This window comes from Saimiri boliviensis, chromosome 9 (genome assembly GCF_048565385.1).
Source record: "Saimiri boliviensis isolate mSaiBol1 chromosome 9, mSaiBol1.pri, whole genome shotgun sequence".
Taxonomy (NCBI): domain Eukaryota; kingdom Metazoa; phylum Chordata; class Mammalia; order Primates; family Cebidae; genus Saimiri; species Saimiri boliviensis.
Window position 1 is genome coordinate 26,958,544 of NC_133457.1, and position 22,957 is coordinate 26,981,500.

The window sequence follows — 22,957 nt, forward strand, 5'->3', positions numbered from 1 at the left end:
TATATTCCTAGGTATTTTACTGTTTTTATCCAGCTGTTGTAAAAGGGATTGAGTTCTTGATTTGATTCTCAGCTTGGTCATTACTGGTAACAGTGCTAATGACTTGGCATACATTGATTTTGTCATCTGAGACTTCACTGAATTCATTGATGAAATCTAGAAGTCTTTTGGAAGAGTAGTTAGGATTTTCTAGGTATACAATCACATCGTGAACAAACACTGATAGTTTTACTGTCTGTTTTCCAATTTGAATTTCCTTTACTTCCTCTTCTTGCCTGACTGCTCTGGCTAGACCTTTCAGTACTATGTTGAATGAAGTGGTGAAAGTGGTCATACTAGGTCTCCTCTTCCTTCTCCAGAGAATGCTTTCAACTTCTCACCATTCAGTATGCTTTGGCTGTGAGTTGGTTCTCATACTCATACTTAGCTTTTAATTTTGAAGTATAATCTTTTTTTTTTCCTTTTCTTTTCTTCTCTTTTTTTTTTTTTTTTTTTTTTTCAAGAGACAAAGTCTTGCCATGTTGCCTAGGCTGGTCTCGAGCTCCTAGGCTCAAGCAATCTGCCCACCTTACCTCTCAAAGTGCCAGGATTATAGGCATGAGCCACCACACCCAACCTAGTTATGTTCTTTCTATGCCTAGTTTGTTGAGTTTTTTTTTCTTTTTTAATCATGAAGGGGTGCTGAATTTTATTAAATTCGTTTTCTATGTCTATTGAGTGGATAGAGGCACTATATGCTACCACATTAAATAAAAACTGAGGAAGCGAAAAAACTGAGCTTTATATCTTTCTGACTCCCCGCCCCCACCCCACCCCACAACCCCACATAAACATTCAGGTGTTTTGTGACTTTATTATTTGCTTCAGAAAATTCTGGTATCTCATCAATCCCAATTAACAGACTATAAAGTTCTAAAGAGATTAATTTGCTCTACTTTTTCTTTTAGCTCACTTTATTATTTACCTTCCTCAATTCAATTATTTAGGGAGAAATCTGTGACAAACATTGAACATTTTTAGAGAAGAATAAATTAAATTGGAGTTAGATGGACAGCACCCTTTTTTAAGCCAAGTACTCATAATATCATATTTGTGGAAGCAAATTCAGACAGAAACTTAGCAGTTTAACTAAACAACTTATTCTAGGTTTGCTCTATCTACAGATCAAACTCTATCAAGTAATTGCTTTTACTAGGAGAGCAGTGCTACAGACTCACTTTGAAGGCTGCCCCTTCCAAGAGGTCTTTGTTCTCTTAGGAAAAGGTGTGGTGATTGTAGTTATAGAAATTCTTAGATGAAAATTAGGCTCTATACCTTTCTACTTGTTTGAACAAGATACTTAACCTCCCAAAGCTCAGTTGTTCAACCTAAAACAGTGGGAATATCATTATATAATACTTACAGGAATTATAAGGAAAATTAAATGAGGCAATATTTTTAAAAGCAAGCACAGATTAGGCACACAGTAACTGCTTAATGAATGCTCATTCTCTAGTCTGATAAATGAAACTATCTGGAGGATGTACCATTATACATATGCTTTTTTGTTTGTAAATCACAAACTCAAACTTTATGGCATCTACAAAATACATATCTACAAAGGAAGTAATCATACAATAGTATAAAATGATAGAACAAGAGCATCTTTGGAATTGATGAAATAACATCCCTTCAGAATTTTATTACAATTAGGTTAAATGGTTACTTATTATTTTATAGGGATTGTTTAAAAAATGAAAATAAGAGCCACAAACAAAATATATTGTTCATTTTCCAAAAGATTTTTTATAAATTTCCTGGAATTGTGCTAGATTATTGTTCCTGGAGTTATAATTTTAACAAGAATGATTATTAAAGAAATTCCTGTTTTATTAAACTAATGGCAAATTAATACTGACCCATGTTCATATACAGTCCAATATTATGTCTCACTTGTTATCGCTATGATGTGTTAACCTAAAATATCAAATTGCATTTCCTACCTCTGTGGAGATGTTACCAACATAATTACAATCCATATATTTTATGGGAGAATTGTTTGAGGACTCTATTATAACAAGTTCAAAGAGGCATTTTGTCTTTATTCTCCATGAGATCCACAAATCCTTTAGCTACTCTAGGATTACTTTCTTACGGAAAGGTAATAGGGTTTAACAGTGTAGTTATTTGGCAGTTACGCACAACACTGTGAAATAAATCTTCCAATATGTGACATAAAAGAATCCTGCAGTATAATGCTCCCCTTTAAAGTACTGTAATAAAAAATTTCTAGAGCAATTGTAACCAAACTCAACCACAGTAACCCCCACTTTTAAACAGGCTAAAAACCTACATCTTCACAGGGCATTGAATAACTCCTCCATATGAACTACATTTCAAGAGGAAATGTAAAAGTCATTCGTGATTTTAACAATTGACTCGTTATTGTAGCTATAGGGCAGAAAGAATCTTTAGCACTTACCAGTTTAACTTTTGTACTCAAAACATTTAACAAAGAACTTGGCTGTCATGAAGAAAAAAACATCCTATGCAGCTAAATTCTGAGCCTTCTTCCTTCTGTATATCAATACAAATAAATCTCTAGATGTGTTTTATTTTGTAACAATTTACTCATGTTGTCCCTGTAGCTCTTATAATAGACACCTATTTAAAAATGAGTACTCAGTGCACTTTTGGCATAATTGAGCACTAATCTGAGGGAAGCATTAGGTGTTCTGGTTAAAAACATAATCACATGGAGTTGTTTTGAACTGGGTAAAAGCAAAGTCTGAAAATTTAGATTTTAGTTCTCTCCATCTCTTTTTATACATCCTTCCATTTGTATAGAGAGATATAGAGGCATTTGATAGTCTTTATTTAAAATGTTTTAAAATATTTCATTAAACCTTCCTGAAGTAAGGGTTTGTACATCCATGAATGTAGATGGTCTAGTAACATAAAATAGAGAGTTAAGTCATACATTATTTTAAAAAGTTTCTATAAAAATTATGAACAATTAGCTTTCAATTATGGATAGTAGATTAATATTGTTATTTTCCATACCTTTCTGTTTTTTAAATAAATTTAAAGAAACAGCTAGTAATTATGGAGCTTGATTTGTTTGTTACCTTTTAGGACAATTGATGCTATTTGTTTGTGTTTTGTTTCTTGTTATCTTTAAGACCAACACATATTATATATATATATATATATATATATATATATATATGTACTTATATATACATATATATGTACATATATATGTTTTTTTGCTATTCCAAAGATTGATGTTATTTTTCTAACATTTTAGAAAAATAATCTTTCAGTATGTTTCTAGGCAGCAACCTAAGATATTGTTTGTGAAAAGGCTTACTTTGACACAAACCATCACTCACTCTACAGGCTTGTTGAGAGGCATTGGGATCTTATACTCCTTTAATTTAAAAATAATCATATATTAAAGGAACTCTGAAATATTCCACACTTATATATAATAAAATAGATACATTTAAAGAGCATAACTTGCCATGAGTGGACTCAGGATATAGGCATAAGGTCGATCTAACTTTGGCAGCATAAATGTAGCCAAATCATTGTAGAATGCAGCTTCAGGTTTTTTTTTTTTTTTATTTTATGTTTTCACCAGTTACAAAATAACTGAGATGTAGTTGTTTTTTAAATTATTTCCAAATAATCACTCTGCATTTCTATGATTTATATTTTTTGAAACTAAGATTCAATCAATTTATATCTGACAATAATATTGGCAAGATTTAGGCAATCTTCTCTAACTTGAGGTTGCCTAAATATTTTAATTTAATGATTTTCAAATTTCCAAAGTGTTTTATCATCTACCCAAAATAAGGATGGTCTCTTTCTAAACATGGCAATTTTTAAACCTTTGTTAAAAATCACATTGAGACAGAGAATTCAGGAGTTGAAGAAAAAAAAAATGGTCAGAGTTTTACATTCTTTTTAATTCCCTATGTGTTCGATTCTGAAATAGCACAAAGATAACTTGAGGTCCTCTGAATGAAACTCAGAATTATCCTTTTATGTCTCTATAAACTAAAAACTCAAGCAAAGTTAACAAGACACTCTTAGTTCAGAATTAGCATTGTTTGCAGCCATAAAAGACAAGTGAAAGTCTACTTTCAACACATCTCTAGATATTCACAGGAAATTTCTGGGCTGAAGCTGTTGGAAAAGAGGGAGTGTTCTAATTAAAATTTTTAAAATAGGCTGGGCACAGTGGCTCACGCCTGTAATCCCAGCATTTTGGGATGTGGAGGCAGGTAGATCAACTGAGGTCAGGAGTTCAAGACCAGCCTGACTAACATCATGAAACCCCGTCTGTACCAGAAATACAAAAATTAGCTGGATGTAGTGGCGGGCACCTGTAATCCCAGCTATTCAGGAGGGTGAGGCAGGATAATCAATGGAACCCAGGAGGCGGAGGTTACAGTGAGCTGAAATCATGCCACTGCAATACAGCCTGAGTGACAGAGCGAGACCCTGTTTAAAAAAAAATAAAAATTAAAATAATGTTTCCTAGTTTCTGACTTATGTTAAAATTTATAATTTCTACACATAGTGCAATTCTATGAGACTCCTGACTATGCCAAAGGCTAATTAAAGGTAGTCTAAAGATCTCTCCAAATATGGTAAGATATCATATAAACAAATTAAAGTTGGAATGTTACTCATTAATTTTAAATGCAAACAATTAAAATAGTTTATTACATATATGGATGTGATTAAATATTCTTGGTACAGTATTAATTTTCTTGATTTTCATGGTTTTTTAATTCATTGAATAACTTCAATATTTACAAATTCTCTTTAACTTCAGTATTCATCTCTACCTGTTAGGATGGTGTTGAAAGAAACACTTGTTTGCCAGTTGTGGCAGCTCAGGCCTGTAATCCCACCAGCATTCTGGGAGGCCAAAAAGGGGGATCATTTGAAGTTAAGAGTTCAATACCAGCTTGAACAACATGATTAAACACTGTCTCTACTGAAAAAAAAAAATTAGCCAAGCATGGTGGTGGACACCTGTAATCCCAGCTACTCAGGAGGCTGTGGTAGGAGAATCACTTGAACCCAGAAGAAAGAGGTTGCAGTAAGATCACCCCACTGCAAATCAATCTGGGCACAGAGCAACACTCTTCAAAAAAAAAAGGGATCACAGTAGAATTTAATACATAGAAAAAAACACCATTTAATAGTATTATTTATTTAGCCAGTAAAAAATTAGTTAATGATGCAAAATTTTGGATAAATATTTATTTAAAGGTATTTACACTTTCTGAAAACAGAGGAAAAAACCCAGGTGCAAACTATAAGCAATATTTTCAGGCTTTTAGAATTGTTGAATAGTGCAGTGTTTATAATACAGAAAGCATCATGTGAAAAATATATTTATTAACTTCCTCGAGACTAATTTCTCAAAATAAGAGTACCAGTTTTACCCCAGGTATAACAGTGGTCAAATTGTTTGATATTTGACAAGAGAAAGGAAGTCACCTCTCTCAGGAAAAATTTAGTGAAGCAGGATATCACTCTCTACAGGTGTTTAAGGAAGAGAAGCATATGGTTGACTTTGCTACTCAAATCTGAGGAAAGGGAATTTAGAGAAGTTAGCCTATAACTTTTTATGTGATTTAATATATACTAGAAAGGATGCATGCTGACCTGTTTCATTCTTAATATAGTAATGACAGATACTGGAGAGAGATGCATTGTTGGAATAGTCAGCCAAGGTACTAAAACAACCTCACTTCAGTTCACAGTTCCTCAGAGGTAAAAAGATAGATCCATTCAAGTCGACAGCTCCCTAAATGCAGAACTATTTCTAGGAAGAAATATATTCATTATAGAATTTTATATAGGAAATGGGTCACAGCTATCCTGGACTAACAGGTCTACAAATTCTTGATCTCAGTCCTCCTTCTTAGTAATTGGCTACATCATCCATTCAGTTGATGAAATCAAAACCTTGTAATTATTCTTAATTTTGCTTACACTCTTTTAACCCATCAGCAAAAAATGTCAGTATGAACTCTAAATAGATTACAAATCTATTTTGCTTTTTTCAGCACTAATATACTAAGTTACCTTAAATTCTCTCCATTTGCATGAAAGAGGATCAATGCTCAATGAACAGTTTTTGAACAATTGACTGAAAATTATGTATGCATTGATTTATAAAAAGACTCTGTGAGGATAGTTCCATTTTATTTTTAATTAATAATAATTTTAAAGAGGATGCTCATTATTTTCCAAAATTATTCAGGATTGGCTTAACTGTATAGTCTTCTCTTGACAACTCTTCCCATTTCTGATTGTAGAAATTTTGCTGATCCATTGTAATTCTTTTAAGATATTATCTTCTTTAGGAAATTTTCCCTCATTCTTCTAAGGAAGTATTATTTATTACTCTAAATCTCCACGTGTATGCTCCAGCTTTATTTCTCTGTAGAGCTTAAACACATTTTTCCTGACATTTACTTATTGTCCGGAATATTATAAACTCCTTGAGGCTGCCATCTTTTAAATATTAGAACATAGCAGGTTCTACTATTGTCATATTACAATCCTTCCTTCCCCATGAGTTAATGTGGTTACAATGTGACTTCTTTTAAACAAAATAACTAAAACACACATATGCACTATATGTATAGCATGTATTATATTTAAATTCCACATCTAGCCTTATTTGTAAATAGTTTTATATAAGTGAATGAAAAAAATAATAATTGAATGAAAAGTAAAACCTGTCTGGCTGGATGAACTAAGAACAGTGAAATACAATATTCATATTTTCAGAAGAAGCATTTTTAAATGTTCATATATAAGAAATATAGAAAATGAAAGAATTAGCTTCACATACTAATAGGGATAATAATTTATTACCTGTGCATATTATAATTGGTTTAAAGAAACCACATTATAATCACATTAACTCACTTCAGAGTGTTTAATGTTACAATACCATTTCCTGCTGTGTCTTATTACTTAAGTGGGGTTGCGATTTGGTTTTCCTGCTGACTATTCAATTGTATTTCCTAGACAAAGACAGATAGTAACTTATATCAAATTACACTTGTTTATCTAAGGAGAACATTGATCAATATCGTATGATCTGAGGCCAGCTACCTCTTTTTCCCTAATCACACTACATTTAAGGAAGGACAAAGGTATCTGGCATTTTCAAATATTGGCTCAATTCAATTTACCACACATTAGGCAGCTCTGATACACAGCATTATGCTTGCCATTAAGTAAGATTTTAAACACACCATCTAGTTGGGCAACACACTATTTGCTCAGCCCTTTACACATTAGATCTCACATTGATTATGATGTTTAATTATCAAGATAATAAATATGATTAGTCGTAATAACTTAAGAGACCTAGTATTAATCACACTTTATAGTTTTAGACATTCTTTAAGAGATTAGGGTTCTAACAGCTGTGTTTCAACAACAAATTCTGCATTTTGTGCTACAGAATATTGTGCTCCAAAATTACAACAACATTGTATTTTATCTCTTGGTCACCTCGTCATCTAACCCTATATACATTTATACAATTTCTTTCCTTGCAGGCTATTTAATTTCATTAGTTCTATTCTGGCTGATTTTGTTCAAATCAAGCCCCTAACTCTCTATACTTTTCTTTATCTTTCATCTCCCTCTGGCTTCCTTCATTTTCTTTCAAGATGATGCCATAAAAGAACTCATCTTAATGACTCTCTGGCCAAAAGTGTGAATTTAGTTTCTGTCTTGCTGTGTTTTATCACCACCCTGCAACACCCTTCTCCACAACAGCACCGGATCTGTTCATGTATGGAGTCCCATGTGCTGGTTTCACTCCAGATTTACGATTTGGGTCCTCATTTTGCTATCACTGCTATTGCACACCTGTACAGTCCCCTCAGCGTTCACTCTAAACTCGCCTTTACTCCCAGGTTCTCTTTCCATCCATTCAGGAGATGACATGGTGATTTTATTCCAGAGACAAAAAGGGATGACAACAGTTCATCTAATCCTTACTCCCCTGGCCTGATGCCTGCAGTTTTATTTCCATGACCAATTAGTTTTACTACTGTTTGTTTTTCTTACTTAAATAAATGGTTTCTGTCAATCTTGAAAATAAAGTTTTCATCTCTATACAATTGATTTCATTTTCTTGTATTTCCTGAAGATTTTTCTCATGTATCACCTCTTGCCTACATCTTCAAACTCATCTTCCATATTGACAGTTTAAAACTGTATAACACCTTTACATATTCTGATGGACTTTTAGTGAAAAAGAAAAAAAAAACCTCCTTCAACCTGTGGTTTCTCATATTTTGTCTTTCTTCTTCTTTTATTCCCCACCTCTTCTTCCCTTCTTGCCTCTGCTCCTTCTTGGAAGCAGCTAGCGGTCCAGTAATTTTTTTTCTAAGAGTGCTTTGTTTTTTTCTATTTGACAATCCATTTCTTTGTGGTTGTCATTAGTGCCATTCACTAATTATTGTGAGATTTCCTTCCTTTCCCTAATATGGTATTAGCTTGCTTCCTAAAATGTAAATATATTGTGCCCAGCCATAGAAACACACGTCAGAGCTGTCAGGGTACCCACCACCTTACCCCTAGAATCTCTTTGCTGTTTTAGCATACAGAGGCTCACATGTTTTTATCTGCCAAAGTACAGACTGTGTCTCCTATTGGGCCACCGACGTTTTTAAAAACTGAGCATTTTACATCATCACATTAAAAATATTAAAAATTAACTGGCGCATGATGGAGTAGAACAATGCAGGTTCTGTGCTGCATGTCAGGACAGCGTTCAGGTTTGACTTACCCCGTCTTCTGAGTTGCCCTGATGATGGAGCCGGAAGTACTCTTTAGGGAATTGGCTTTCTTTTCTTTAGCTCCATGTCTTCAATTTCCTACATGTTTTAGCTGCGAACATTTACTATTGATATCACTTTCACATAAACTGTCAGCTGGGAACCCAAACTAAAAAACAAACAAACAAACAAACAAAAAAACATATACTCGCACACACAAAAAAATATTGTGGAATTGATATGTGTATCATACCAGGCTTAAGGAGCTCAGCTCACGTGTGATTCATTACTTACTATTTTCTTCTACCCTGGCAACTGGCAATACTCCAAACAGTGACTGCTCTGTTGGCCAGAGGCATAGAGTGAGAAAAGCATGAAGCAAAGCCCATAGTTAAGTTATAATGAACATGTTGTATGAGAATAAAAATGAAGTTTTCCTTTTAAAAGAGGCTAAATTATCAGATTGTTTGTTACTACAGCACAATGTAGCCCATTCTTTTTCTTTTCTTTTCTTTTCTTTTTTTTTTTTTGAGACGGAGTTTCGCTCTTGTTACCCAGGCTGGAGTGCAATGGCGCGATCTCGGCTCACCGCAACCTCCGCCTCCTGGGTTCAGGCAATTCTCCTGCCTCAGCCTCCTGAGTAGCTGGGATTACAGGCACGCGCCACCACGCCCAGCTAGTTTTTTGTATTTTTAGTAGAGACGGGGTTTCACCATGTTGACCAGGATGGTCTCGATCTCTTGACCTCGTGATCCACCCGCCTCAGCCTCCCAAAGTGCTGGGATTACAGGTTTGAGCCACCGCGCCCGGCTTGTAGCCCATTCTTATACTAATGGCCATGAATTTGCACTTCATTTGAATCTATTTATATGTTGTCAGACCAGGCTAGGTTATGCTGTGATGATAAATTCCAAAATCTCAGTGTTGCATTGAGAAAGGTTCATTTTTCCCTTATACTGGTCTCCTCACTTCTGGACTCGTTCTGGTGAAGGAGCACACCATAAAATTTGCTTGTGGCTCTGGCAGAGGGAGGAAGTTCTAGAAGTTACAAGAAAATATTCAGCTCGTGTGACTAACTCTCACAACTCATTAGCTAAAAGCAGTCATATACCTCATCCAACCACAGTGGAATCAGGAAGTATAATTCAACATGATATCCTACATTGTATTTCCTGACCTCATTGTGGTCAGATGAGTAGTACAGAATAATCTCAGTCTCTCAAGACTGAGAAGTGAAAATATTCGGAGGATTGCCCTAGTGAGACTGGTACGGTTTTCAGCTCATTGATATCTGGTTTCCGATCAAACTACTACCTACACTTGTTATCAACAAGGTCACCAAATACATTTTAACTTTATGTTTCTTGAGCTCTCCTTTGCGCTTTAAATTGTTGAATACTATATTCTTTATTAAATTCTTTGCTTTTTTCCTTTTTATTTAATTAAATATGCTTTAGATTTTATGTAATTGAAAAATCACAGGCTGGTTTAAAAGTTAACATGAATTGTCTGTGGTTCAGGCAAAAAGATAAAGATAAATCTGAAAATTCTCCTGCCGACACATTTCTAGAAATACTAATGCAAACAGAAGTGGATATTATCCAAGTGGATAATTTAGTAAGAAGAGGAAAGTAAAAGACAGAATATTTTAATACTTTTGGGTAGGAATATTTCCTTAAACAAGATGTAATAAATGTATACCATAAAAGATATTACTGTAAGTTTAGCACATTAATATTTAATATTTTGTATTATTTTAGACACAAAACATAAAAAAAACAAACTCTATACTTGAAAGAAATATTTTTCACCCATATATTGGATGAAAGGATTTGTGACAAGAATAATAGAAATTTCCAATGATTAAATAAGAAAAAAAAAAAAGAAACCATAAGGTGCAGATGAGAATAGAGATGAAATATTTAAACAAGCCTCAGACAAAAAAACTCTGCCAAAATTTGCATATTTTGCAAAAGTGAGTTGAATATCCACAACCTCTTGAGTAATCAGGGAAACACAAATTAAAACTATATGATTTTGCAGCCAACAGAATGAAAAATGAATTAAAATGTAATAATTTCTTTTTAAAAAATTGTGTGCTAGAGAAACAAACTTGTAGCTTTGCTGGTGAGTTTACAAAGTAGTGTAATGTTTTGGAAAGCAATTTTGCAATACCTATAAATTTGAAGTTGTGCATACTTTATATCCCAGTAATCTTGGGTCAAGGATCATACATGCACAGAGACTATTTAGAACACTGTGTATTGCAGCACTTTTTGTAATAGAATAAATATGGGGTTAAATATTTCTTAATATTTACTGCATAAACTGGCATATTCATTCAATAAAACATTATATAGCAGGTAAATTATATAAACATATATAAACTACATTATCCAGTATCAACATCAACTACAACATAGATATAACTAGGTACATAATTTTAAGGGAGGAAAATAAGAAATAAGTTGTAAATTAATATATATAAAGTTATATATATACACAAAACTTAAAAACCAAAACAATGAATGTTACTTATGAATTCACTAATCTGAAGTAAAAGTATGAAAACTTGCCTATAAATATTATTTTCCACTTTCAGGATAGTAATCACCTCTAAGGTTGGAGATGAAGTGCATGGAAAACGGAATTGCAGCCTCTACAATGGTTCTGATAATTCTTGTCTTCTAATATTTATTCCCCTATGGAGTAACTCTTTTCAGGTTTGGACTGGACCTAATGACTCATTTTAATGAATTTAATACCACAAAAGTTATGGGCTATCATTTCAGGGATTAGGTTATAAAGAGATGGTGACTTGCATCTTGAGTTTCCTTCCCTGTTCTCTCAGTAGCTTGCTCTGAAGAAACCCACTGGCCTGTTGTGAGCTGATCTATGGAGAGGCCCATATGGCAAGGAAATGAAGAAGGCCAGAGGCTAATTCCTCAACTAGCAAGGAACTAAGGGTCTTACCCAGTAGCCTACAAGGAAATGAATCCCAGCAGCAACCACATGAGTTAGCTTGGAAGCAGATCCTCTGCTAGGCCAGCAATCAGATAGATGAGACCACAGGCCTGGCTGACGCCTCGATTGCAGCCTTGTACTGAACCTGAGGTAGCAGTACCTAGCCAAGGAATATTTAGATTCTTACCCCACAGAAACCAGAAAATAATGAGTGTCCATTGTTTTAGACCACTAAGTGTTAGGGTAAATTTTGAAGCAGCAACAGGTAACTAACGCAGGAAGGCTTGAGAAGTAACTGAAAATGTTTGGTAGCCTGGCAAAATCGGTGAAATTTTACCAGGACTCTTGTTCAATTTTTCTATACTTAGCTTGGCTTTATCATATTTTGTAACTTTATCCTCTTGTGGGTGGTAAGATGACTATGACAGCTGCATCCCTTATGGTCATTCATATCTAGCCAATGCTGTCCAGTGAAAATATAGCAGATGCCACATGTATAATTTTAAAGTTTTTCGACAACATGCTTAAAAAATTAAATAGAACCTGATAAAATTAATTTTAATAATATATTTTATTTAGCCAGTCAAAACACTCTTATTCTGACCCTTAATCTTCATAATCAAATTATTGAGATATTTTGCATTCCCTTTGTCATGCTAAATATACATATTTAAATGCATATTTTGAAACGTGTAGATGAAAAAGTGGATTCATATTTCAGTGTTTTCCAAAAATATTTAAAAGTTTTCCAATAATAAAGTTGAGTATCAGTTTTTAAATTTAATTATGGTTAATAAAATTACACAAAATTTTATTCTATCAAATTAAATTCTTTTATTCAATTAAATACAATCTAATTTATTAGCTTTGCCAGCTATATTTCACATACACAATAGCCACATGTGACCAGTGACAACCATATTGGACAGTCTGATTCCAGCAAAAACATTTCTCCTGAAACTTAACTTTCATTTTTTTCCAGTTGTCAGTGATTTCCCTTTGTAGTTTTCGGCTAATTTGGGCCATATATATGCATTTTTAATTGATCCTTTTAAAGGGGAATAAAATTCTACTTTAGAAAAGTTGTTCTAACCCTCTTTGTATTTTAGATTCACCTAAAGACATTTTTTTAAATCCTGTGTTTTGTTTTCAATTTCAGGCAATCTAATGGACTTAGTTGGTGCTATGTATCAAACTTTTTTAAAGAGTTTCTTGCAGAAGAGGGATTAAAAATACACTACGTTCTTCTGTATTTACACTTACAATTAAAACATAACTTTTGGAATGGGTCCTGGGAATTGCTTTTTTTCTTTTTCCCCTAAATTCCAAGTGATCCTGATGGTAGTCAAGGAAGAGAAAAACTGGTTAGTATGGAGGATTGTGCTTGAGAGATTCTCCTGAAGACAAAGGGCTTCAAGGGAAGGAAAGATTATTACTAGATAGAAGACAGAACTGCGAAGAGAAATAAATGGTATGTAGATAATTGTGTATCAACTGTCTCTGCTATACCGTCTGGGTTTGCATTCTAACTTTTAGGTATATGGCCAGTCTCTATTACTGCCTTTACATTGCTGACCCCTCCTTAAATGGTGTTATTCCCTATGTTCCCGTTGCCAGCTTCTCACTGTGCATTTTCTTTATCCCACGCTTTCCCATCTTGAGTTTTTACTACCATCTCATGATCACTCATGGCTCCAAAAAGAATAATCCATAATACGTTGCCTGCTGCATTTCAGATCATCACTTGAAAATAATCCTGATTCATTGTAACTTGACTGCCAGGCTTACTTGTTTTTCACATTAACTTTTGATACTCAACATTAATACAGCAATTTTTATTGCTTTTGTGCTATAGCAGTTACTGTATGTTGTAGCAGTAAAATGTATAACCAGCAGCATTGCTGTAATTTTTAGCTGCTGAAAGAATTATTTCTTTTATGTTTTAAATTCAAAGCTATAAAATTTACTCCTGGCTACACTATTGCTATTTTAGTGCTATTTTAATGTGTTTATATGATAAATATAATATGACCATGGCTGAAACCTGTAAGAGTTTCAAGAAAAGTGGGGTTTTGTTTGTAATGTGCTAGTAAATAGGGTTGTCTTTTTTTTTTTTTTCCTTTTTTTGATTCATTGGTGAAATTGCTAATATCCAAGAACCACAGCTTTGTCTCATCCATTGGCCTCTTCTATAGCCTCTCTGTAACAGTCTCTAGTAGGGTGGAAATACTTTCAAGGATTTTTTGAAGGAAGTATACTTGTCTGTTATCTCAGAGAAACAGAGAGAAAATGTAAACATATTTATGTTAGAATAATTCTGCAGCATAACTGATGTAAACTTTTTAGAATGGGAGCAGTTATTTTTTCAAGTTACTAGATTATTTAGAATAATATTCTGCAGGATTTTTCTGTCTTAAAATTATTTATATTTCTTTATTCATTCATTTCACTTCTAGGATCTTAACTTAGTGAAATAAACAAAAATACAGGAAAAATATTATGTCCCAAAGATACTATTCAAAATAGTCATCATATTGAAGTTTTGGAAATATTCCATATTTTCATCAATAAAGACAATTTAGATAAAATGGATTCTCATACAAATTTTAAACTAATGTTTTTGAAAATTTTCATAAGTGAAAATTATTTTTAAATATTTAGTAAGAAAGTTTACTTTTCTTCATTGGGTCTAACCTAGATCTCTAACCCAACAATTCTCTGCTAGATCTTTCTTTTGAAGAGTAAGAGCAGGAAAGAATAAAGGTGAGCCTGGGAAAAGGTAGACTTGTTTTTCTTGGCTCTCTCTGCTAAAGAGTCCTCATTCTTTTGAATTATATTTCACCTGTGCCATGCTTGGCTTGGAGCAACCAGTTATACTGTAAATATACACAGCCATACCAAAACTGTGAGGCAGAAATGGCTAATTGGTAATTGACCAATATTTTAAACTATTGTTACATAGATTTTCTTTGAGAAATATTGACAACAGATAGAAAAAGAAGTTTGTAGAGCAGGTTTTATGGAGATATATACATACACACACACACACACACACACACACACACATATATATTTACATCACTAGCTAAATATATATATGTATATATATTTGGTTGGACATATGGTTCTTCTCAGAGGAACTTTGGGATTAAAATTGCAAAGATGGGTGAGCATCACATTGTGGAAAATCCTTAATGCAAGACTCATATTAATATAGAAGCATAATTGAAAGATCTGCACTATTAAAACAGGGCTTCATGACTATGTACCTGGTCATATTTCTTAGTGTAAATTGTTAGAGTAGAATCTTGTGAAAATAGTGACAATGAAATAGAAGAAATACAGTCAGCAGGATTTGTCAAGTAAGTGTTAGAGAATCGTAGACAATTGTTAGGTTAAAAGTAAAGGGAAGAAAAAAGTCAACACAATTTTCTGCCTGTGTGATTGCTATTTTCAGGAAGAGTCAACTCAGAAATAAGCAGTTCTGGGGCAAGAGGCTTACGTACAATCGCTGATTAAATTCAGAGTGTTTCATTAAAGATTTGGGGATCTGCTATATTAGTAAGTTATTGAACAGCATAACAAGAGAAAAAGTGATTAATCTTAATCATGGTAATTTTTTAAAAGTCAAATAACCAGACTAGAATCACTCAAAGTTTAGCATTTTTTAGAACCATAATATGTAGTCTAATTTAAATACTTTTATTTTGTAATGCGTGATGAATGTTAATGTTTTATTTTTGTTACTCTAAAAATTATACACAATTATTCCATTTCTTTAAAAAAGGAAAATGCTACAAAAGCAAGAGCTAAAATACAATAAATTTGTACTGAAGACCTATATACATGCATAAATAGTATTGAATATATATTCATAATTCATATTAGTATTCATAATTCTAATATAAAGATCTAATTATTTAAAAATTTAATATATTAATATTTTAAATTGAAATATTTTACACAAAACTAGGTTTATTTTTGAAAATGTATAAATTATAGAATATTTTAAATACACAAAGCTCAACTGCAGTTTAGAAGACCTTTTTCACTTAATATTTCAGGTATTGGTAGATTTAATGTCTCTAATTGTAATAGATAGAAATATTTATCTAATTTTTTCAGTCTTTCCAAATATATTGTCAAAAATGAAGTCCTACTGAAAACCCTCTAAGTAAGTAAAAGAGTAGAATAATTAAGAAATTACTATATGAAGCAGTAAAAGGGAAAATTTGTATTGTCTAAAATGAGGAGTGTTATTTTTACATGCTACTCCATGAAGGAGAATTCGAGAAATTTTTAGTGGCTTTAATATATTAGATTTTTTTTTTTTTTTTTGAGACGGAGTTTCGCTCTGGTTACCCAGGCTGGAGTGCAAAGGCGCGATCTCGGCTCACTGCAACCTCCTCCTCCTGGGTTCAGGCAATTCTCCTGCCTCAGCCTCCTGAGTAGCTGGGATTACAGGCAAGCACCACCATGCCCAGCTAATTTTTTGTATTTTTAGTAGAGACGGGGTTTCACCATGTTGACCAGGATGGTCTCGATCTCTTGACCTCGTGATCCACCCACCTCAGCCTCCCAAAGTGCTGGGATTACAGGAGTGAGCCACCGCACCCAGCCCAATATATTAGATTTTGAAAAATATTTTTTATAACTTCCAGATAATTAAAAAGTAAGAAATCATTTCATATTAAAAGAGTTGGATTTATTCTATTATTTTCCATTTTTGCTAATTAAATTTCAACTTAAATTGAATATCTGTTTTAGCTCTCATATAGTAATTTTCATAAGCAGTTCATTTTTACACTTTTTTATATACTTTTATCACTAAAGATTTTGAATTGGATTAATCAAAATCTAGTTGTAAGAATGAGCAAAATTTTTAAAAGCATGTTTGCAGTTTTGTGGGAAAAATACATGACACAAAAACTCTAGTAAAAAAAAAGAAAACAAACACTGGTTTTCATATTTCTTCTTTTTAAAAATAGCTTTTATTGAGAGATAATTCATATGGCATACAATTAGCTTATTCAAAGTATACAATTCAATGGCTTTTAGTATAATCAGAGTTATGCAACCTTAACCACCATCTAGGTTTACTATATTCTCATTAGCTCCAAAAGAAACAGCATACCCATTAGCTGTCCCTTCCCATTTTCTCCCTACCACCGGTCTCCTCAGCCACTAACAAGCACTAATCTATTTCCTGTATCTTTAGATGTGCCTATTCTGAGTATTTCATAAAAATAGAATTATAAAAGTATATGTCCACACAAAAACTTGGATAAGAATTTTCACAGAAACATTATTCATAATATGCAAAAGGTAGAAACTGCCCAAATCTCTTTCATAAGCTCACACTTATAAATAGATTTTGAGTAACCCAATTAGAAAGTTTTTAGTGATAAAGGTGTATAAAATAAAACATAAATATAGTTATAAAACAGTATATAATTTGAGATCTAAATTTGAGGTCATACATGTGATCTCTCGTATCTGGCCTCTTTAACTGAGTACTAGGGTTTCAAGGTTTATTCTTATTGTAGCATGAATCAGTACATCATTTTTTAAATAGCTGAATACTATTGCCTTATATAGAAGTACCATTAATTATTCTTCAGTGATTCAATTAAGATGAAAGCTATTTGGGCAGTTTCCAACTTTTAGATATTGTGAATAATGTTGCTGTAAAATTCTTATCCAAATTTCTGTATGGACATATGCTTTTATTATTTGTGGGTTTTTTTTGTTTGTTTTTTTTGTTTGTTTGTTTTTCGTATCTGTCTAGGGGTGGAAATGGATAAGTCATAGAGTAAATGTATGTTTCAACTTTGAGGAAATTCTACACTGTATTTCAAAGCAGCTGCACTATTTTACATTCCACCATCAATGCATGAGGGTTCCAAATTTCTGACTCTTTTTATTTCAGCCACCCATGGTTTCTCACTGTAATTTCAATTTGCATTTCCCAAGTGACTGGTGTTACTGAACACTTTTTCACATGCTTATTGGTCTTTTGTGTATCTTTCTTGAATAAATATCTACACAAATTCTTTGCCTGATTTAAAGTTGAGTTATTCTTTTTACTATTGCATTGTAAGTGTTTTTTGTATATTCTGAATTTGAGATCCTTACCATAAATTTGATTTGCAAATATTTTCTACTATTCTGATGGTTGTCTTTTTATTACATGATGGCTTCCTTTAAGCACAAACATTAACTTTGATAAAGTCCCTTATTATTTTTTATTTTCTTACTTGTTCTTTTGATGTCAAATATAATTTTCTTTTGTTACTTGTGATTTTGATGTCAAATATAAGAAAACATTGCCTAATTTAAGGCCACAAAGAATTATAACTATGCATTTATCTAAAAGTTTTATAGTTTTAGCTCCTACACTTAGATCTTCCATCCATTTGAAACTGTCTTTGCAAAGATTATTACTGTAAGAGAAATCTAAAATGGCTGACTTCGTCTTGCTCCTAACCTCACACACTGGCTGTTCTCTCTCATTCCTGAGTGTAGGCCAAGCTGAACATGGAAGAAATTTAGTATATATTTTAATTTACAAGCAAGGATGATTATAGTCCCTCCTAAAACTAACCCTTTCCTTGTTCAGGCACCAAAATCTTCCTTTGTAAAATTAATGACAGGCCATGAGATTAGGATTATGGGAGGGGCATAAATTCTGCTAAAACGTAAACATAGTTTCTATAATCCCTTACTACTCAGGAGTCATGTGGCCAGAGGTCACAGGATTTATGACTTCCTCAATTGCTCTTATAGGTAGCATCACTACCGGAGAATCTAAGACTTGTGTTTTGAGGAGTTTTTCAGACTTTTGCATTTTGGTAACCAACTGACCCCACCTGGTTCCATGACTCCTGACACAAATGTTTCTGTGGCCCTCACCCAGAGGGAAGCTCAGTGTATAAGAACCATTTTCCACATCTCTGTGATTGCATTCCCAACCAATCAGGAATAGCCATTCCCTAGTTCTCTACCAATCAAAGTATCCTTAAGTATCCTTGAAAAACCCTAATCACTTTGCATTTGGGAGTCTGATTTGAGTAATAAACACTGCCTTCCATGTGGCTAGCTTTGCATTAATTAAACTCTTTTTTTACTGCAATACCATGATTTCGGTGAATTGGTTTAATCTGTGTGGTCAGGAAGACCTGTCAGGTGACAACATATTTTGTAATAAACTTTGTGTACAGTGTAAGGTAGGAATCTAAATTTGATCTTTTGCATTTCCTTATCCAGGTGTCCCAGCACCATTTGTTGAAAAGAATATTCTTTCCCTGTTGAAATAATGTCTTAGCACCCAAACTGAAAATGAATTGACCTCAGGTAAAGATTCATTTCTGGACTTTCAATTTTTTTCCACTGATCTATCAGTGTCACTCATTATACTTATTTTGATTACTGTAGCTTTGTACTAAATTATAAAATCAGGAAATGTGAATTTTTCAATTTATCTTTTGAGATTGCTTTGACTAACCTTCGTCCCTTGCATTATCTATATGAATTTGAAGGCCAGCTTGTCATTTTTTTGTGTGTAAAAAGCCAGGTGGTATTGTGCTAGGGGTTGCATTGAATTTGTAGATCAATTTAGGGAGTATCTGAACCTCATTTTTATAGTTGCACAAATTGAGGTTTCCCCAATTGTGGGGTAATTACATTTAAGGTATTTGGGAATTATTTACTATAATGGATATTTTGGATATTTACATTCTGCCCATTAATGGTCATTGGATGGTTATGCAAATTTATTTCTCATGAATTAAAAAGTTTGCAATTTATTAATTCATTCCTAAGATGAGAACTATTCCAGGGACCTTGCTGAAGACTTATGAGGCAAGAAGGTGAGCATCATTGGTCTTCATATTTCCATCTTTGTTCTGCACAATCCAGTTTATTACTTATCACTTGAAAAGTATTTTGAGCATTCCCTTTAAAGGTCTATCTACTGTCTAGAGACAAAAAATTTATAGGTAACCAAATTATTGTTTTTCTATTCTTCAGTTCTTCTTCTATCTTGTTCATCTTCTATATTGTTCATCTTCTATCTTCACTGATTGTTCTAAAATGACAATACTCATTTAATGTTCATTTTAAGAGTCAAATAATTATATTTTCCTTTTACAGTATTTCAAGAAATATATTCATTAGATATGTTTAAACAAAGCAACAATAAAATTATTTGAACAATGTGTGGAAATAATATTTTAATAAAAATCCTGAGAATAAAATGTGGCAATTTCTGACACATGTGTTTAACAAACCAATAGTGCCTACTATGTGCTAGATGTGTTCTTAATGCTTAGTGGTGTTAAATTTTTATAATGATCCTTTGAAGTAGAAGCTTAAGTAAGTTGAGAAAATTATTTAACATTTGCTGCCTCAATTTCAGTTGTAAAGTGGTCATTATATGAATGCACCACAATTTATTCGTTTTCTAGCAAAGGACATTTGGGTTGTTTTCAGATTGGGGCTATTACGTATAATGTTGCTATAAACATCCAAGTCTGTGTATAGATATAGGCTTTGATTTTTCTTAAATAAATACATAGGAATAGACTAGCTAGATCAGATGGTAGGTATATGTTCAACTACATAAGAAAATGCCAAATTATTATTCAAAATGGCTACACCATTTTATATTCCACTAGCAGCATGTGAGCGTTTCAATTCCTTCAGAACCTTGCAATTTATGATATGGCTGGTCTCTGTAATTTTAGCCATTCTGTTAAGGAAATAAAGGTAAATTTTTGTGGCTTTATTTTTCATTCCTCTAATAATGTTCAGCATTTTTTCTATGTGCTTATTTGCCATTCAGAAATTTTCTTTGGTCAAATGTCTGTTCAAATCTTATGCCCACATCTCCCACATCTCACTAACACTTGAAATAGTTATTCTTTTTAATTTTAGACATTCTAATAGGTGTTTAGTGTAATTATACTGTCATCTTAATTTGCATTTCTATAGAAATTAAATTGTACACCTATTCAAGTGCAAATTTACACTCATAGATTTTTTCTGTTTAAGTGCTCAAATATCTTGCCTATTTTTAATTGGGTTATATTTTTTCTAATATTTGAGTTTTGAGAGTACTTCATATATGCTGAATACAAGCATTTTATTAGACATCTAATCTGCAACTATATATTTTCTCCATCTATGGCTCTTGACTATTCATTCTCTTAAAAATAATTTTTAAAGAGCAGAAATTCTGAATTTTGATGAGGTCTAATTTATCGTGTTTTTTGAAGATTGTGCTTTTAGTGTCATGTCTAATTGTATTATCGTTTCTTATTACCATTGTAATAAATAACCACAAAATTAGTGGTTTAAAACAAAATAAATTTATCATCTATAGCTCGGGAAGTCCAATACGGATCTCAACTGATTGAAATCGAGAAATTGGTGGGGATGCATTCTTTCCTGAAGACTCTTGGGAAGAATCAGTTTTCTTTCTCCTTCAAAGTCATCAGTGACTGGCTGATTTTATATATATATATTCTTATATACACTGTGATTTAGACTCAATTACCTCTCTCTTCCACATTTAATGTCCTTTGTGATTACATTGTGCATACTAGGATAATCCAACCTAATCTCTCTATTTTAAGGTCAACTGATTCATTCTATCTGCAACATTAATTCCCCTTTCTCATGTACCATATTCACAGGTTCCAGGGATTATGTCATAAACACATTTAAAAGCCATTATTCTGCCTACTACACTAATAATTCTTCAAAGACAAGGGCAAAATGATTTCCTTCTATATTTCCCATTATAAATTCTACAAGTTCAGGTTTACATTTAATGTTATATTTAGAGAGGGTGTGTGTGTGTGTGTGTGTGTGTGTGTGTGTGTGTGTGTGTGTATCACCTTAGGCAAAAATCAAACTCAGTTTTTGACATGCTCATATCCAATCATTCTAGCATGGTTTTATTCAAAAGATTAATATACAGCCAAGCTGACTTTGCACAATGTCAAAAATCATTGTGTACATCTATGTCTGGATGATCAATTAAGTTATACAAGCCTATTTGTCTTTCTGTATGCCAATGCCATACCATTCTATAACTGCAGCTTCATAATGGTATTGAAGTCAAGTAGTATAAGTTCTCCACCATGTTTAAGTTAGGTATTCTAAGTGCTATAAATTTATTATTTTTTAAAGTTGTTTTGGCCCTTCTAGATCCTTTGTATTTCTGTGTAAATTACAGAATTAGCTTTTGCATTTCTCTAAAAAAATAACCTGTTGAGAATTTGATTGTAACTTGATTGAAACTAAATATCAATTTGGGAAGAATTGATACCTCAGTAACCCTTGGTTTACTGATTCATAAACTTAGTAAATGTCAAAATTTACTTAGGTTTTCTCCATTTATTTGTACTACATTTTGTAGTTTATGTGGTATAGGTAATACAAATAACATTTATCTCTCTGTATTTCTTATTTATGAGTTATTTAAGAAATTCTGAATATTTATTGTTAGTATATGGACATCCAAATGATTTTTGTACTCTGCAGTCTTGGTAGCTTACTGATTCTAGTAGCTTTTATTGAGATTGCACTAGATTTTCTTCACAGGTGATGTAGTTCTTCCTTTATTTTAGAATGTCTTATATTTGTCTCAACTTATTGCACTGGGTAGAAGAACCTCAAATAGAATGTTGAATGTCTAAGAGCACACAGTCTTTCTTTGTTGTTAATCTTAGTACAAAAGCATTTAGTATTTTATCATGTTAACTTCAGGACCCAGTGTTTGTGTGTGTGTGTGTGTCCATACTTAGTGGAACTTCTTTTACTCCCATTTTGCTAACAGCTTTTATCAGAAATTTGTGCTGATTTGATCCGAAATTTTTTGTATGCCTATTGAAATTAGCATACTTTTGTTCATTTAGTGTTTTGTTTTGTATTGTGCTAATATGATAAATTATATCGATTGATTTCAAATAATAAATTAATATTGCCTTTAATAAAGCCCACTTCATTAAAGCGATCTTGTGGCATTGGCTTAGAATGCACGTGATTCAATAGCAAAGACTTGGACCCAAACCAAATGCTCATCAATGATAGACTGGATAAAGAAAATGTAGCACATATATACTAGGAAATATACTATGCAACTGTAAAAATAAAGGATGAGTTCATGT

At 32.7% G+C, this 22,957-nt stretch overlaps 1 long non-coding RNA gene across 2 annotated transcripts in view; it reads left to right on the forward strand.

The window, feature by feature from the left end:
- LOC141585608 (uncharacterized) overlaps positions 1-22,957 on the forward strand; it is a 293,426-nt gene that overhangs the window by 244,459 nt on the left and 26,010 nt on the right. For both annotated transcript variants that reach the window (XR_012519171.1, XR_012519170.1), the window contains one exon: positions 19,050-19,136. This is a non-coding gene — a long non-coding RNA (uncharacterized LOC141585608). The remainder of the gene's footprint in view (positions 1-19,049; positions 19,137-22,957) is intronic.